Genomic DNA, 18598 nt, shown 5'->3' on the forward strand with positions numbered 1-18598 from the left:
ATCCTCTCTGGGTAGCATGCTTCTGGTGCAAAAAGTGCTATGGGGGCAAACTAGCAAGTGATTCATTTTTTTTAAAGATTTATTTATTTATTTGAAAGTCAGAGTTACACAGAAAGAGAAGGAGAGGCAGAGAGAGAGAAAGAGGTCCTTCATCTGCTGGTTCACTCCCCAATTGGCCACAACAGCTGGAGCTGCGCCAATCCAAAGCCAGGAGCCAGGAGCTTCTTCCAGGTCTCCCACATGGTGCAGGGGCCCAAGGACTTGGGCCATCTTCTACTGCTTTCCCAGGCCATAGTAGAGAGCAGGGTCAGAAGAGGGGCAGCCAGGACATGAACCGGTGCCTCTATGGGATGTTGGTGCCACAGGCAGAGGCTTAGCTTGCTATGCCATAGTGCTAGGCCTAGACTACCACTTTTAAAACATTTCAAAATGTCTTTACTTTTCTGGGATTAAGATTTTTTAAAAAATCAATTTCAGGCACCGGCACTGTGATGCAGCGGGTTAAAGCCCTGGCCTGAAGCCAGCATCCCATATGGGTGCCGGTTCGAGACCTGGCTGCTCCACTTCTGATCCAGCTCTCTGCTTTGGCCTGGGATAGCAGTGGAAGATGGCCCAAGTCCTGGGCCCCTGCACCCACGTGGGAGATCCAAAAGAAGCTTCTGGCTCCTGGCTTCCAATCAGCACAGCTCAGGCCATTGCGGTCATCTGGGGAGTGAACCAGCAGATGGAAGACCTCTCTCTCTGTCTCTCCCTCTCTCTGTAACTCTTTCAAATAAATAAAAAGTAAATCTTTAAAAAAATCAATTTCACAATTCAGTAGTGTCTTACATGAGGTCAAACCTATAGAAAGGCTTTTTTTTTTTGCTAGTAATATTAACATTCAATAATATTCATTTAAAGGTAAAATATAATAAAAACATACATTATCAATTTGCAAGGATTGCGGTTCTGTTGTCCGTTAAGAAACTGGAGACTTTCTCCTTCACTGATGGCGGCTAGAAAGCTGTCTTCAGGAGATAAACTCAAATGCAGTAAGAGAGCCTGGAAGATTGTATCACAGAACTACTTACTGGAAAATGACTCATTACTGATGTCACATCATATGATTGAATAGTACATAGCCACGAAGATTATAATTGTAAGGATTAAAAACATGTGACATGGTTATGAACCAATGTTAAAACAGGCAAGTTTCAACTAAATATGATCTCAATTATGTATTTACAAAGTAGAAGGAATATAACACTTATCAAAATAAGCTATAAAACACCAAAAGACTTCTGTTTGGGAGCTAAGATTATGAATTAATCGGATTCTTTCTCGATACTGTTCTGCATACGCAAACGTTTCTACAACGAACACAAATTTCTTCTATAATTGCATTTTTAAAAATAGAAACCCCACCACACACCATCACCTTGCCCCATTTTCTGGGAAACATGCTTGGCACACAAAAGAAGAACTCGCCAGCACCAAGCGCGCCTTCCGCGGAACGTTTCCTGTGTCTCTAATCACACGGCAGCTGTTGGCTCGGTGCGAGCCTGCTCCGAGTTTTATAGAAGCAACAATTCTTAATTGAGCGCTTTGAAGGGACTTCAGAACCTCGCAGCGCGCGGAGGAGGGGCGCTCTCGCTGGCCGGCCTGGCTTGTAACACAGTGGGGAATGGTTCCCAGGCACAGTTACAGCCCTCCCTGTTGCTGTGCGCCTTTCCCAGCGGCTCAGGCACAAGGAGGCATCTTGCAAGTCTATGGGTAAAACCTCGCTTGTCTAAAGGAAGGCCCTGGACCCAGAGTGGGCCTGAGCCCAGGCCTCCGCACCAAGCCCCTCATCGCCGCTGGGTTTCTTTCCCTAGCCAGATGCCGGCTCTGGGATTTCTTTGCTTTACTGGGGGGCGGGGCGGGGGGGAGCCCAAGGGCTTGACTTGGAGAAGCCTGCACTCCATGCTGTGTCTGCCTTCCTGCTGCTGGTCACAGTGACATTTCCTGCAGGGCACATCACTGACTCCCAAAGGCTTCCTTCCCTTTCAAAACCCACACAGGGGAACCTGGAGTATTTCCCGACTTTGATGGGGGCAGGTGGTCGAGCGGAGGGAGGGGCCCCCACCACAGAGCATGAGTGCTGTTAGGGTCATAAAAAAGAAAACACAGGTGGCCCTCTGTATCCGTGGGCTCTGCATCTGCGGATCCCACCAACCGTGGTTGAGAATACTTAGGGGAAAAAATGCATGCAGCCGGGTTTTCCCTGTCATTATTGCCTAAACAATATGGCCCCGCAAGTAGGACAGGGCATTTACAAGTAGTCCAGAGATGATCTGCATCCGCAGGAGCCTGTAGTAGGTTGTGTGCAAATATTGTCCCGCGTTATATAAAGGACTTGAACGTCCAGGCCTGGCACCCATTCCCCACTGATGTTGAGGGCTGAGCGTGCAGGGCGTTTCTCACTGGCCTGGGGGGAGGGAAGGAGACCAGAGGGATGGTGGGAGGGAGCTGGAGCCCAGGGCTTTCTCAGGGGCCATTCAAGGGCCTGGGCTGTCCAGGAAGGACTCACCGTCGTCTTTGTGACTTCCATGATCACAGTCGAGTCATCAGATCCACGTGGCGAAGCAGGGAAGAAGACAGATTTGATTAATTACGAAATTCACAACGAAACCAGCTTTAATGCTTTTCTGCTTGTTGACAGCCATGCATAACATTTTGGTAAACCTTGCTCATCTTCACCTCCTGCCCCTGCCCCTGCCCCTGCCCCCTACATGCTCCCCCTCCACAGAGACACGTCTGCCTCTCTTGACTCCTTGGGATTATCCGATGCACTATGTTCTGTCTTTAAAAGCATTTATTTTATTTATTTGAAAGAGTTTCAGAGAGAGGGAGGGAGAGGCAGATCAAGAGAGACAAAGAGCTCCTCCATCCGCTGTCTCACTCCCCAAATGGCCACAACAGCCAGACCACCTGGCCAGGTTGAAGGCATGAACCTGGAACGCCCTCAGGGTCACCCACATGAGTGGCAGGGACTCGAGCACTTGGGCCACCTTCCACTACCTTCCAAGGCACCTTAGCAGGGAGCTGGATTGGAAGTGGAGCAGCTGGGACTCAAACTGGTCCTCATATGGGATGCTGGCATCACAGGCAGCAGCTTAACCCACTGTACCCTACCACCAACCCCTAGATACTGTGTTTTTAAAATGTGTTTTAATTTAGAGACCTTAGTCATTTGTTCTTTACCTATGTTTTCTTTTACATAACACAATGTACCTTAGTCTTCCTTTCATATTAGCAAATACAGAATCCCATCCTTATTTTTGTGATTTTGTAGTATTTACATGATATAGCACACCTTAATTTATTTTAAAGTATCATTATAGATATTTCATTTAGTTTCAATTTATTTTATTAGTAGTACTCTATTCTTTTACATTACTGGTAATAGAATACAGATATGAGGAATAATATTTATTGACTTTTCCAAATGTCTCTTTTCTATAACTTTCTAGAAGTAGAATCAGTAAGTTCAAAGATACATACGTTTCACACTGTGGCTTATATAGCTAAACTGCTTTCACAGAGTTTTATATCTATCTATCTATATATATATATATTTTTTTTTTGATGAACTAAACTCCAACAAGGAGAAAGGTTCTGACACAGCAGCAGGTGTACACCTGTGATGTGTTTCTGACTGCCCAAAGTTGCCGCCTTCTTTCCCTCTGGGAGACAGATGGAGAGCTCTCTTCCATTAGGGACATGCTCACGTGCAAGCTGCCCCACCTCCTGGGACCTCGGTGACCCTCGTGGGTAACAGCGTTGTGCTCCACCACCCTTTCCATGGCCAAGATTATCCACTGTTTTATGATACCTGGGGGGAGATGCAGCAGCCAAACACCGTTCTGCTGCCAGCCTGCCTTACAAACTTCGGTTTCTGTCCTATTCTATGTCTCTGCCTCCATGCCCAGTGGACAGCTCAGCCTGTGCAGTCTAAGACAGCACATTATGGCCCAGGGTGGCTTATCTCATCCATCCATCTTCCTACAAATATCCACATAACTCATGGCCCCATCTGTCTGTGGCCTTTGCACAAGTGTCACTTAGGGTTTTCGCGGTCACTGCATCCACAGCGGCACCCCCTCAGCCTCCGACCTCTACTCTCTACTTCCTCTTTCTTCATAGCACTCACATCTAAAGTGTTACCTGTTATGGACACTCTCTTTGTCACAGACTCCATGAGGACAGAGTTGACACCTAGAGCAGTGCGGGCACATGGTAACCTGACGTATGTGTTGATCGGGTATGGCACAGGAGCGAGCAGGGTGGGGGTACTCCATGAACTCACCCAGCATCGGCTGTCCTCCTGTCTTCAGCACATGGAATGCAGATGAGAGTTCACAGCTGTGTCCTTTGGGAATGGGACACTGGGCTTAGGCTCACATCTTGGTGAACCTTATTCATCGAGGGCCAATGTGGCAATGCTGGACAAGAGCACTAGTCACAGGGAGAGCAGTGCGACCACATCACAGATTTCCAAAACACTTTTCTGTACACGAGTACCATGTCCAACCTGTTCATAATGCCCTTGCTTTCACCAGTCACCAAGAAACAGGGGTTAAACAGGTTGACTAAAAGGCCTGTATAATCCAGAGAGATAATATACAGACAGGCCAGTGTGTCAGATATCAGGAAGCAGTGGCGACCATGGACAGCCACAGAACTCAGGCCTGACCCAAATAGTGCGGCTGCTTCTCTCCTGTCCACTATACCCCATGGCATGAGGAATGTATGCCTAGAGTTTTGTCCAATTTGGTGACTCCAAGACAACTCTACAATATGGATGCTGTATAAGATCTTCTGTTAAAAAACATGGACAACATTAAAACATTGCACCAGATGAATTGTGCAAACACAATGCAAAGTAGCTGTATATGTACCCTGGCAGGGTGGGATCCCTGTTGGAATAAAGACTTTCCCTTGCCTTGTACCACAGTGCAGCCCTAGGCTACGTGTTTTTTTTTGTTTGTTTGTTTGTTTGTTTTTGTTTTTTATTTGAAAGAATTACAGAGGGGGGGGGGTCTTCCATCCACTGGTTCACTCCCCAATTGGCCACAACGGCCAGAACTGTGCAGATCTGAAGCCAGGAGCCAGGAGTCTCTTCCAGGTCTCCCACATGGGTGCAGCGGCCCAGGGGCTTGGGCCATCTTCCACTGCTTTCCCAGGCCATAGCAGAGAGCTGGATCGGAAGTGGAGCAGCCGGGTCTTGAACCAGCACCCATATGGGATGCCGGCGCTACAAGGCCAGGGCGTTAATCCGCTGCACCACAGCACCAGCCCCATGTTTTAAGGTGTCTCTTTCCCTAAGACAATGGCAAAAAACTTCTATTTGCATTCAGATCTCCCTGTTGGAGATTGGAAGCCAGTTACTAAGAATTTCTACTAAAGTGCTCCTTTGAAACAACTTTTTAATTAAGTTACAGCCCCAAGACCCACTGAATACCTGGTTAGCCTATAGTTCCATTAGCAACCTGGAGAAAAGTTCTGTAGCCACTTGTGGGTTTACCTTCTTACTTAGTTCTAAGGACAGACAGAAACACAGGTAACCAAGATGGACTGAAACGTTGATGGGCAGAGAGCTCCAGGCGAAATGTGGCTGGCCCTGAAGACTGCAGGCCACTGAGGCTGCAAACGGGCACAGTGTGGGCACAGCCGGTAAACCAGCATGGACACAAGAGGGACCGGAGGTTGTGCTGTTGCTCACTGGAGCGGAGACAGATGGGCGAGGTCTACAGGGAAGACACATCATCTCCTGCAGGGACCTAGGGAGGTGGGCACATGGCCACAGAGTAGCCATGACACACAGCCTGCTGCCTGCCTCAGAAGAGATGGGCGGGGACCAGTCACCTCTGGTTCTGGTAGGTGTTTTATCTCTTCTAGGATTCTTTTCTGCAGTTGAAGTGGGTGGAGCATTTCTTAGAATTTCAAGGAGAGTGTTAAGTATGTTGCATTTTCCTTTGGCCGCAGTAATAGACACATTTGATGGTGACAGCTCTTGGCAGAGTGGTTAGAAGCCGGGGTGCAGGACTTGCTCGGATATCGAGTAGGTACTCAGTAAATACTTCACCTACGTGCACTACACTACTCATTGCATGGCTCATGTAATATGTCTCGCGCATCATGCAGCTTGGCAGGGAGTGGAGTAAAAATGTGTCCTGTCGGCAAACTTGCCACCAGAGCACCGCCTTCTCCTCGGGGAGTTGTTACTGAGCGAGGGTTCTCGTGCCTTGCCTGTGCTTCTAGAACTAGGTGGGCCAGGAGAAGGCAATCTGCACTCAGCTCGCACGGTCCCTTAGTATCTCCCGCGTTCTTCCTCCTCTGTCGTCTCTTCTCTTCTCCTCCTAACTTTTTGATCAGCCTAGAAGAGCCTAGCTTATGTGGCCGCAATCCGCAGCCTCTACACTTCAGTGGCTTCCCATAGCAAAACTCTCTATAGACTGGAGGACGCCCCGGACAAAGGTCTTCGGGAGCTCGCCCAGCCTTCGAAGCCGCTGCCGTCTGATGGCGCTTCCGCACCCCGGGCAGCATTTCCACCCTCCCCAGGCTGCGCATGGAGCACTTGATTGTCTACAGAGCATCGTGGAGCTGACCACGCATCGTTATTGCTAGTTAAGGACTAAATGGCTTCACTTGTTAAAAATTTCCACGTGGCCACCCGGGCCTTTGGGCGCTGTGAGGGACGAAAGAGGCTGATCCCCAGGCCCCATGTTTCCAGATGAAGAGAGCTCGCGTGGCAGAGGAGGGACGTGCCGGGCTGCAGGAGGCTGCCTCTGCCAGGGGTGTATCGCGTCCTGTCGGGTAAGTCCCTTTCCCTGTGTGGCCTCGGCTCGCTCCCTGCAAAACGGGGTGCTGGTGAACGTGCGTCCTGAAGCAGCTTCCGGAGCTGGGAGTCTCTGGGTTTGGCAGATCTGCTGGTCTCCCTGCACAGATAGGACGTGTGACTCAAGGGTATAAAAGGGCACCATAGTCTCACTGTCCACAGAAAAGGAGAAAGCAAAACTGGGTGAAGAGCAGATGAATGCAGCTGGAAAACCGTTAAACTCTGAATGCGCAGCCTCGAGGTGCGGGTTTGTGGACCGTATTCATCGCTTAATTTCCTCAAATAAAATTGCTCGGCTTGTTTGGGTCAGTTTTACTCTTTGTAGGGCCGCCTCTTGGTTTTTTTCTTTTTCCCCTCTTGTAAACATTTTCGTGTCAGAAAATGCTGAGGATGGAAATATTAGGGAATTTAGATGCAGCTTGTTGAGACAGCCGGGATAGAGCCATCAGCTGTCGGTGATTTCCCCCAAAGTTGAAGGTTATAATTTTTCTACTCTTCCTAAGAAATAATGGTCTCTTGGAATGTGCACGTAAATTAGTCATAGTGTGTCCTGAGAATTGGTCTCTGTAATACATCCTGGTCTCTGAAAAAGAGCTGCCGTTGTATAATGGATTTTAGAAGTCTCCAAAGCTGGTTCAACTAACATATTTGTTAGTCTAATAAATGATATTGCTCTTGTCAAGATTTTCCATATAGCACAATTTAATAGAGGAATCAATAGTTTCTCAGACATGACAAAAGGGCCTGGGTGTGCTTTGATGGGAGACACAAAGTCTCTTGTTGTTCTAATAAAGCCCAAATAGAAAAAAAAAGTTTTTTTCCCCTTTCAAGTGTATTTTTATGAAGGTAAAATATACATACCACTTTCTGTAGGAAAATATTTGTTTATCAATATTTTCTCCTACAGTGTCTTTTTTACTCTGTTATTACACATGAATATGCATTTTGTTTTCATCTTACTCCTTCCTCTTATTTGATGAGCTGTCACTAGGACAAGCCTCTTCAGGGAAAATCTCAAGTCTTGAGGTATTTTGATCCATCGGGTCCATGGACTATTTCTTTACAAATCTGTTTAGAAAGGCTGTGGGCGAACCTTGGCATCTACCCACATTTCTTCTCGTCAAAACTTCTCAAAGGCCGTGGAAGAGGAGTTGCACAGCACAAAGCAGCCCCGGCAGTACCCGGCAGAGAGAGAGGGCGGTTAAGGTGGTGTGCACCCCTGACCCTTGCCGCCATATTGATACCTTTGCCGACTTAAGTTAATGGGTTAAAGAAATCTCTTTTGGACATGTTGAAGCTATTTGGAAAGATTTTTGCACTGGTACTGAGACTATTAGAACATCTGTGTGTCTCTTCCTCAGCCAAGACATTGAGTTTTTGCCATGGAATGTGCTATTTGGAGGGTGTCTGACTTTCACGAATATGGGTTCTACTTACTGGCAGAAGTAATTTGCTGACCTTGTCTCTTAGCAGCTATCCCCAAATAACACGATGTGCAAACATGAAGCCAAGAATGGGCATGAAAATGACTGGCAGGGACAAATCTTACCAACTGGATGAGAGCTTGCTCTTTGCAAAGGTTAACTGTAACAGCTGAGGTTATTGGCTGTGGCTATCTTTTACAACGGAAATGGTCTCTGATGTTTTCAGAGAAGCCAAATGAGTCCCCCAGTGGGTTAGGGGACCTACAATTGACCATAGAGATGAGTTGTGCTGCAACAGTGGTTCTCAACTAGATTATATGTTAGAATACTTGTGAGGGGAGATGCTTTGCAAGATCCCTGATGGCTTGGTCCTGTCCCTTGAGATTCTGGACTCACTTGCTTTCGGGTGGGACCTGGGCAATTGACTCCCCGACTCTTCCTCCTCTTCGGGTCTCAGAGCCACGAGCCACCTGCCTAGAGCAGTGCTACCAAAAGTGTACCGCCTTGCCAGCTGCAGCATCACGTTGACATTTGTTAGAAACATGCCCGGGGGTGGAGCACAGAGATCGGGAATTTGAGGCTTTCCATAAGTTTCTGGAGGCTTAGCCATGATTCTCGATTGTTAGCACCTAAAGGGCTTTGTAAAACGCAGATGGCTGGGTACCACCCCCAGACTTGCTGATCCCGTTGTCGCAGAATGGGATCTGAGCACTTGTTTCTATCAGCTTCTCTGGACGGAGATTTTGCGTGTCACTAGTCTCACCTTGCCTTGGAGACACGAGCTTTTATCTAATTTGCACAGGTAGCTGTTTTAAGATGCTAGGATCTCAGCTGTGTTATAGATGAACTTATAGAACTAATTGCTTTGGCCAGAACCTTTTTTTTTCCTTAAGCTTTTTCCAGCAGGGATACAAAGCATAGACGAAAACTCCAAATATCCAGCTTTATTGCAGATGATAACTATTTGACCATTTGACTAAGACAATTTGCCAGTTTTATTAGGGTGAAATGAATTGGCTTGAAAGATTTTTTTCCTTCGCTGTATTGATTGGTGGAATGAATTAGGCAAATTGATGGGAGGTTTTGATGGTCAGACACACTTCAGTAGAACCTGTTATTTCCTTAGAGGTAGGAGTGGAATAGAAGCTAACATCATCAGGAAAAGGTAATATAGCTCTTTCTGTTCCACGGATAGACTGGATAACATATGAGGCTGTGGTTCTCCATAGGTATTTGGGGTGGTGGGAGGGAGAGGATGGAGGGTCCTCTCTAGATGACTGCTAAAAACCCTGAGAGCCATTGATTGGGAGCAGGGTTCACAAATTCAAATGTCTCCAAGAGCTGGGAGGGAGGGGCCGGGCGGGGCAGGCAGTGGGGCCTGTAGTCCTCTGCCTGTGTTTGGGGAGCAGCTCTGCCCCTGCTCCAGCTGACACTGGCTATGTGAGAACACTGCGCAACATGGTGAGAGTTTCTGGTTTTAAAAGAAAAGCCAGGATTCCCACTTTCCTTAGAAATTTCTTGCTTTTTGAGTGTTGGCATTGCATTTTCAGGAAATGTAAAAGCCTTACACCAGCCAAACAAGACACCTGTGACAACCTGGTCCTGCAGGGTGCCTTTTCTAGGCCGAAGACTCTACAAAGAATCATTTAAACTGAATCCTACGCAAAGCAACCTGAGAAATATACCCATTCTCCTGACTGGCTTTCCAGCATTGTGACTCCCAGGGATATACAGACAGCAGGGAAAATATCATTAAAAATTTTATAAAAAGTTGTGCAGAAGCTTTTAAAAGGATAATTTAAATATCTCAGCTTATCCAGCTTATATGTGTCCAGATTTTATTATAATCATTGTCTTTGATATACTTATGATATACTTTGGATGAATTTCAGTTGTTAATGCATGGAATTAGCAAGATAGGGATTGGAAAAATCTCCAATTCTGTGGAAGAGTGACCACAAAATAACACTGAGGGGCTGGCACTGTGGCATAGTGGGTAAAACTTCCACCTTCAGTGCTGGCATCCCATGTGGGTGCTGGTTCGAGTCCTGGCTGTTGCACTTCCAATCCAGTTCTTTACCATGGCCTGGAAAAGCAGTAGAAGATGGCCCAAGTCCTTGGGTCCCTGTACCCTCATGGGAGACCCAGAAGAGGCTCCTGGCTCTTGGCTTCAGATAGGCCCAGCTCCTGCTGTTACAGCCATTTGGGGAGTGAACCAGCAGGTGGAAGACCTCTCTCCCTTTCTCTTTCTCTCTCTGCCTCTGCCTCTCTGTAACTCTGCCTTTCAAATAAATAAAAAGTAAATATTAAAAAAAGGAACATTGAAACAAAAAACTTGAAAGCTCAGTGGTGTACCCTGTAATTATTGCATCTTGGTCACACAGGCCCGACTGTTTTCCTGCACATTGAATTATTGTAGCATTAAGTTCCTGTATCATTTAGGAAATAGATGGCTGAGGAGTGACTGCAAAGAGAATCTTAAAAAACAGGCATCACATTCCTTTTTATTATGTTTATCTGTCTTCCCAAGGACAGGAGAGTTGCTTTCCATCTGCTTAAATCTTGGACTGGCACATCCAGCCCTGAGGTGCTCAAGGTTTGGGGGTCTCGCTCCAAGGCCTGACATTGCACTTGACATTCGTGCCCACTCCCATCTTATGGTACAAGTTTCTTTGCTCTCTGCCGCCTTTGTCGATAGCCTTGTCATCTGTAGCAGCCGGCAGTGTGGAGTGGCCTTGCAGGGCAGAGCCTGTGGTTGGCGTCGTGATGACCACATCTCATGCTCATTATGTATTGAATTTCAGTTTTTGAGGTCTCTGAAGGTAGAATTTGGTTCACATTGGCAGGTCGGCAGAGGGAACCTTTCCAGGGATGGGATCCAAGGTTGTCACTGTTGCTCTTGGAACATAAATACAGAGTAGCAGCCAGTGGGATTTCCCTATGGTCCACGGTGGCTTATGGGAGATAGGAATCATCTTAGATATTCACATCTGGCTAATAAGAAAGCGGTATTCTGTTTCACTCTTAGGATTTCTCCTCTGTGTCTTCTGTCTTGGGGCCCCTGTGGAGATGATGGAATTTGTATATTCTTGGATCTCCAAGCCCAGTGCCATCCAATTTCTGCTTAACCACGAATAAAGCTTCTACAAAAAAAAAAAAATAAAAAAAAAAAAAAAAAAAAAAAAAGCTTCTACAAACTCAGACTGCAGAAATCTAAGATTGGGAAGGTATGCAGGCATGTTGCAGTTTGGAGAACAAACACATTTTTGCCTGATGTAATTTCATACTTTGGAAAGTCTCTGCAAAAGAGATAGGAACAGGCCCACATTTAATTGGACAATTTTAAAAAGAAGAAAAATATTATGGAAATTGAAAAGACAATTTGGATCCTGACTCGAGTCTTGGTATGAGTTTGGAATGTTCTAATCTGTTCAGCACAGGCCAGAAATAGTTTCTTAAGGAGAACCATGTAGGTGCCTAAAAACTAACCTTGGCCTCCGTTAGCCACCTCTGCCTTTGGTGCTTAGGCAGATCCGTTTGTGATGGCTATTTCACAGGTGTGGCTGTCGAGGGAAGTGGATGTAGATTCTAAGCCTGCTTCACGTGGTGTTGCCACGTGCCAGTTCCTGTTGCAGCATTGCCAGCTACAGAATTATCCATCTTTTCCCAACCACATGACTTGAGCTAGTTCTAACTTCTCTGGTTACAAATTTCTTTATAAAACCGAAGTGATAATATTTGCCCTGCTGCCTCATGAAGTTTAGACAACCAAATGAGCTAATATATCTAGAAGCGCTTTTCAGGGGCTGGCATAGTGGCACCGTGGGTTAAACTGCTGCTTGTGACACTGGCATCCCATATCAGAGCACTGGTTTGAGTCCTGGTTGCTCTGCTTTCAATTCGGCTTCCTGCTAATGTGCCTGGGAAAGCTTAAGATGATGGCCCAAGTGCTGGGGCCCTGGCACTCATGTAGGAGACCCAAATGTGTTTCCTGACTCCTGCTTGAACCTGGTGCATCCTTGGCTGTAGTGGCCATCTGGAGAGTGAACCAGTGGATGGAAAAATTGTTTCTCTCTTTCTGCCTTTCAAATAAGGAAATCATTTTAAAAAACTGAAAGTGCTTTTCCAATTGCTATATGGTAGAGAGATAGAAAGAGGTGTTTGTAAGTATGACTTCTAGTCTAAATCACAAGGGTGTCCACGGGGTCAAAGGTCCACAGGAAAGGCGTTAGGAGCTTTGGTTGTAAGACATGGGCGTATGTCTGCCTTCTCAGCTTCTCGGCTCAATGCTTTCTGCGTCTCTGTTTTCCTCATCTGTAAAACAGCTACAGCAGCTACCTCACAGAGCAATTGCGAGGATCAAATGAAACATATACAAGAGGATTTCAGAAATTTCATGCAAAATGCCATTAAAAGATAAATTTATTTTGGTGCAAGAACTTTGAAATCTAAATGTACAAGAGTCTTTAAAAATTCATGGAAAAAGCCCTGCCCCACGCTGCCAGTCCCATGCCTGAGCCCTGCTCCAAGCCAGCCCCATCTTCCCACCCCCCACCTTTGCCCGTGTTCACCACTGTGTGCAGCAGCACCGCCAGAATGTCTGACAAACTGCCCTACAAAGTGGCAGACGGTGGCCTGGCTGCGTGGGGATGCAAGGCTCTGCACATCGCCGAGAACGAGCTGCCAGGCCTGACGCGCAGGCGGGAGATGTGCTCGACCTCCACTCCGCTGGAGGGCGCCTGCATCGCCGCCTACCTGCACGTGACCATGGACACTGCCGCTCTCATTGAGACCCTTGTTGTCCTGCGTGCTGAGGTGCAGTGGTCCAGCTGCAATATCTTTTCTACCCAGGATTCCAGTGTACCCAGGAAGGACGTAACAGACAGGAGTAACTGGTGCACTGCACAGGCCCTCGACTTCCAGCCCAGGCCCCTCAACATGACCCTGGATGATGACAGTGACCTTACAGACCTCGTCCACACCAAATACCCACAGCTGCTGTTGGGCCTCTGGGGCATCTCTGAGGAGACCATGGCCAGGGTCCACAACCTCTACACAATGATGGCCAGAGGGGTCCCGCAGGTGCCTGCCACCAATGCCAGTGACACTGTCACCAAGAGCAAGTTTGACAACCTCTATGGCTGCTGGGAGTCCTTCATAGATGGCATCAAACAGGCTGCAAATGTGATGATTGCAGGCAAGGTGGCAGTGGTAGAGGGCGAGCAGGCTATGGTGACGTGGGCAAGGACTGAGGGGTTCTGGGGTCCTGTGTCATTGTCACCTAGATCGACCCCATCGATGCATTGCAGGTTGCCATGGAGGGCTAGGAGGTGACCACCGTGGATGGAGCCTGTAGGGGGCCAACATCTTGGCACTAGCAGGGGCTGTGTGGATATCCTGCTCTGGCGGCACTTGTAGCAGATGAAGGGTGGCACACTGCGTGTGACATCAGACACTTGGACGTGGAGACTGACATAAGTGGCTCATAGTCCATAGTGAGAATGTTGTGGACTGCGATTGGCTGCAGAGTAGGCGCTGCCGTCTCCTGCTTGCCCAGGGCCGGCTGGTCAGCCTGGGCTGGGCCATGGGCCGACCCACTTCCCCATGAGCAACTCCTTCACGGACCAGGTGCTGGCATGGAGCTGGGGTCCCACCCTGATGAGTACGCTGTTGGTGTTCACTTCCTGCCCAAGAAGCTGGAGGAGGCAGTGGCTGAAGCCCACCTGGGCAAGCTGAGTGTGTAGCTGACCAAGCTGACCGAGAAGCAGGCCCGGTACCTGGGCGTGTCCCATGATGGCCTTCTCAAGCCTGATCACTATGGCTACTGAGAGCCAACCCTACCCTTCACTTCCAATGCCCCGGCCCTACCTCTCCTCTCCAAGAGCAAGTGGCACCACCTTTGCAGTTGCTTTGTCAGCGATGTCCCCTTTCGACTCCCTGGGGCCTGTCACTCAGTCTTTGCCCTTGGCATTCCTTGTATTCCAGGTGTGGCACAGGGAATTGAGAGGCCCCTCTCCAAGCCCTGGTCGTAATGGAGGTACAGGAGACATCCATAGGGAACCACGAACACAGGGAGCCCAGGGGTCTCAGAACTGCTAAGTCAGTCCTGCTTTAGGTAGGAAGTTGTAGCGATGCCATGCACTGCACCAGCTAGGCCTTCACTTGGCCCAGAGTGTTGGAGCCAGGAACTTGGTTTACAGGTTCGCTCATTCCCAGCCCCTGGTGGAAGAGGAGGCACGCCATCAGGGGACCTGCTGACGCTTGAATGTTTCTGAGAGCCTGGCTGAGGCCTGGGCCTTCTCGTAAACCCCAGGATACTGACCAAGGTTAGTCATTTTACAGGGGTTAAACTAACCCCTCTAAGAGACAGCCAGAGGTTGAGAGGGGCCAGAAAAACCGGAGAGCAGGCCTAGATCTGCCATCACTTTGTGAGAGGATGGTTTCTATCACAGCCCTGGGTCCAAAAGATGTTATCTTGGCTCATAGTATTTGTTTATATAATGTGTAGTGTGTTAGAAGAAAGCAGGGAGGTGGGTACATAAAATCTTGGTGCCTAAAAAAATTTCATGGAAAATGTGTATTGTGGGAAAAAAAACTGCATAGATTTCAATTTTTATATCATTTTCTGTGAACTTTTGGAAGCAACTTTGTAATGAAAGTCCTTACACAGCTAGGTTCACACTGCAAGCTTAATAAATGTTGCATATACTCGCTGAGCCGTGCAGTGATAACAATATTCCAAAAGCATGTGCAATATCAAAGGGCATCTGAGCCACGTTTTGGCCCAGCCCAGTTCATCTAATAAGTCTACACAAGACAGAGTTCAATGCCTACTGTTGAGGAGGAGGCTGGCGAACTGAACCTTCCCCAACCCAGCCCCATCCCACTTAAATACTGCGACTACCTTAAATAACATATCTCAGTGCTTTTCTTCCTGGAAAAAACATTACTCCTCTGAATGTCTTCTTGTATAATGCAAACACCTCAGGGTGCAAAGCACATTATTCACCATTCACTCTTTTTTTTTTTTTTTTTTTTTTTTTTTTGCAGAGTGGACAGTGAGAGAGAGAGAGACAGAGAGAAAGGTCTTCCTTTTGCCGTTGGTTCATCCTCCAATGGCCGCCGCGGCCGGCACGTTGCAGCCGGCACACCGCGCTGATCCGATGGCAGGAGCCAGGTACTTATCCTGGTCTCCCATGGGGTGCAGGGCCCAAGCACTTGGGCCATCCTCCACTGCACTCCCTGGCCACAGCAGAGAGCTGGCCTGGAAGAGGGGCAACCGGGACAGAATCCGGCGCCCCAGCCGGGACTAGAACCCGGTGTGCCGGCGCCGCTAGGTGGAGGATTAGCCTAGTGAGCCACGGTGCCAGCCACCATTCACTCTTCTTCAGTTGGTTTGAGCTTCAGTTAGAGGAGCATGCTAGGGACACAGATTCCAAGGCCGGTGAGTCGGAGGCCTACTCAATGTAGTCAAAATCATCTCTACATTGCCAATAACTTCGACTACACATGAGTTTGTGTATATATACTATCCAACCAGTTTTTCACAACAGTGGGATAAATTACTGCTTTTGGGTGAAGTATATATTTAAATTGTATTTAGGGTTCACATCAAATGGAAACACATTTATTTTCCTTCTTGAAGGTAAGTAGTTGAATTTGTTCAGTGTGAACCTGTGTTGATGCTGCTGCACTGGGTTGAGCTCCCCCATAGAGGGTCCCAGAGCTTCGGGTTGCCAAAGGGAAACAGGGTGGAGGAATTGGATTTGCCTCCCGGGCCATTGACTAGAGAGGGCTGGTGTCTTTGCTTGGGCTGCCGTAACAAAACGCCATACTCCAGGGCTGGGGTTGTGGTGTATAGGGTAAAAGCCGCCTCCTGTGATGCCAGCATCCCAGATGGGTGCAGGTCCATGCCCTAGCTGCTTCACATCTGTCCAGCTCCCTGCTAATGGTCTGGAAAAAGCAGCAGAAGATGGCCAAAGTACTTGGGCCCCTGCTACTCATGTGCGAGACCAGGAAGAAGCTCTTGGCTTCAGCCTGCCCAGTCCTGGCTGCTGCAGCCATCTGGGGAGTGAACCAGTGGATGGAAGATCTATCCATCTCTCTCTGTAACTCTTTCAAATAAATAAATCTTTTTTTTTTTTAAGTGCTGTATTCTGGGTGGCTGACAGTTAACAAGTACTTATGTCTCATTGTTCTAGAGGCTGGGCAACCCAAGATTAAAGCACTGGAAGATCTGGTGTTTGGCAAGTCCTGGAGGGAGGGGCTAGCTAGCACTCTGGTATTATTTTACAGGCATGAATCCCATTGAAGAGGGTTTGGCCCTTATGAGCTATCACCTCCCAAAAGCCTCACCTAGCACCATCACTTCAAGGATGAGAATGTCAACAGGTAGATTTTGAGGTAGACACAAATTTTCAGACTGTGGCAGTGGGGAGCAGTGGGTGATAGGACCCTCGGGGAAGCCAGAAAGCAGGCAAGAACCCCAGGGAAAACGAGGCCAGGCAAAAGACAAGATGTTTCTAAAGCCCTATGCCTAGTAAATATTAGCTACTCAACAAATGATTTTGAATTAAATAAGTTAACTTGCCTTTCACAAAGTTTGTTCCAATGCATAGCCACACCAAGTCCTTGGGCCTCTGCACCTACATGGGAAACCTGGAAGAAGCTCCTGGCTTCTAGCTTTGGATTGTCTTAGCTTGTCTCAGCTCTAATCGTTGTGGCCATTTGGGGAGCGAACCAGTGCATGAAAGACCTCTCTCTGTCTTCCTTCTCTCTGTCTGTAACTCTACCTCTCAATTCAATCAATCAATCAATATTTAGAAAAATTCATGTGTTGCAATCTTCACCCCAGTGTGATGGTACTGACAGGTGAAGCCTTCGGGAGGAGAGATCATGAGGGCAGGGCCCTTACTAAAAAGACCCGGGGAGCAAGTTTCCTCCCTCCCCCGTGTGAGGGCACAGCAAGGTGGAGCCACCCATGAACCAAGAAATAGACCCTCTCTTGAATTTACCTGCGCCTTGGTTTTGGACTTCCAAGTCTTTAGTAAGAAATGAATTTTGTTGCTTATAAGCTATCCCTTGTATTGTATGTTGTTATAGCAGCCCTGACAGACTAAAACAATAGTTTTTTTTTTTAAAGCCTTGTGCCAATCTGATAGGATAACATTATTTCTTTTAGTGTGAATTAAAAAGTTCCAATCTCTTTATTTTCTAGAGTAGAAAGACAAGAAAACTCTTTGACTGCTTTGATCCTTGTGCTGACTTCCACTACCTCAACCCATTCTACTGCTTTCCATGCCAACCGGTGCCCTAAGTGGGCTTTGTTTGATGTGGGCTGTCCCCTCAAAGGACTTGTCACTTTGACCTGGTCTAGTCCAATGCGGATATGCCCTGTTCTTAAAAGGCTGCCACCACCTGCCTTACACAATCTTCTGTCAAGGATGCTTGGATTCCCTACGCCACTGTTGTCTTCTGACCTTCTCTGCTCAGGCTCAACTTTCCCCCATCCTAAAGTTATAGCTCATGTCTTGCTTCCTTCTAGGAATGACGTCTTCCCCAATGAATATATGCACACATTGACCAAACCAACCATTTGTGAGATTAAATGTCAAGCAGATGGCACAGACAATAAGCAGCATTGTTTGCAGCAAAGGGTTTATGTGTGTGGTAGGTAAATGACAACAGTTGTCTTTGGAATCAGTGGGAATTTCATTAGCACAGCCTTGCTTCTGAGATCCAAACCACAAACCCAGGGTCCAATTCAATAACGCAGCATTTCTGGGGTGTAACAGCTCTGAATTCCAGTCTTCCCTCTCCTCCTGGGGCATGCAGTGGCATCTTGGCATCTCTGCATTGCGTGGTGACCTTCAGGGGAAGGGTCTCCTGGATTACATCCCCTTAAGGCCCTGCCAGGTGACTAAAGAACTAATTTGAAGGAAGTTAAAGAGAAGATAAAAATGACACCACCAGAGGAGAGCCCATTACTCAACTCAAGTTGCTCTGCTCTGAAGAATTAGAAGCCATGATCTATGATTTGAGTATAACTCGGGGAACAATTTTGGTCTAACAGCTTCAGATATATTTACAACAGTCTTCCCTTCATTTCAACCCTGTGAGTTTTAGTCTATAAACTCCCTTCTTTATGTCTAAAGAAATTCTGCCTAAATTCCTTGAGGGTCTGACCCTTCCTGAGCCTTAGTTTATGTTCTTTTGTTCTTGTACTTGACATTATCTCAAATCGTCTTGTAAAAGCTTGCTTCTGCTCCCTCCAGAATTTTATATCCCTCGGTGAGGCATTTTCCTCCTCTCCTTC

The 18598-nt window shown here is 47.5% G+C and overlaps 1 long non-coding RNA gene and 1 pseudogene across 1 annotated transcript in view; both read left to right on the plus strand.

Annotated features, from left to right (window-relative positions):
• Positions 1–804, plus strand: part of LOC103348783 (uncharacterized) — a 16838-nt gene extending 16034 nt beyond the window's left edge. The window contains exon 5 of the long non-coding RNA XR_007920365.3: positions 478–804. This is a non-coding gene — a long non-coding RNA (uncharacterized LOC103348783). The remainder of the gene's footprint in view (positions 1–477) is intronic.
• A 12075-nt stretch (positions 805–12879) lies between these two features.
• LOC149127358 (adenosylhomocysteinase pseudogene) lies at positions 12880–14111 on the plus strand (annotated as a pseudogene).
• Positions 14112–18598: the final 4487 nt, after the last annotated feature.

This window comes from Oryctolagus cuniculus, chromosome 3 (assembly GCF_051225735.1).
Source record: "Oryctolagus cuniculus isolate XC-2025 breed Fujian yellow rabbit chromosome 3, ASM5122573v1, whole genome shotgun sequence".
Taxonomy (NCBI): domain Eukaryota; kingdom Metazoa; phylum Chordata; class Mammalia; order Lagomorpha; family Leporidae; genus Oryctolagus; species Oryctolagus cuniculus.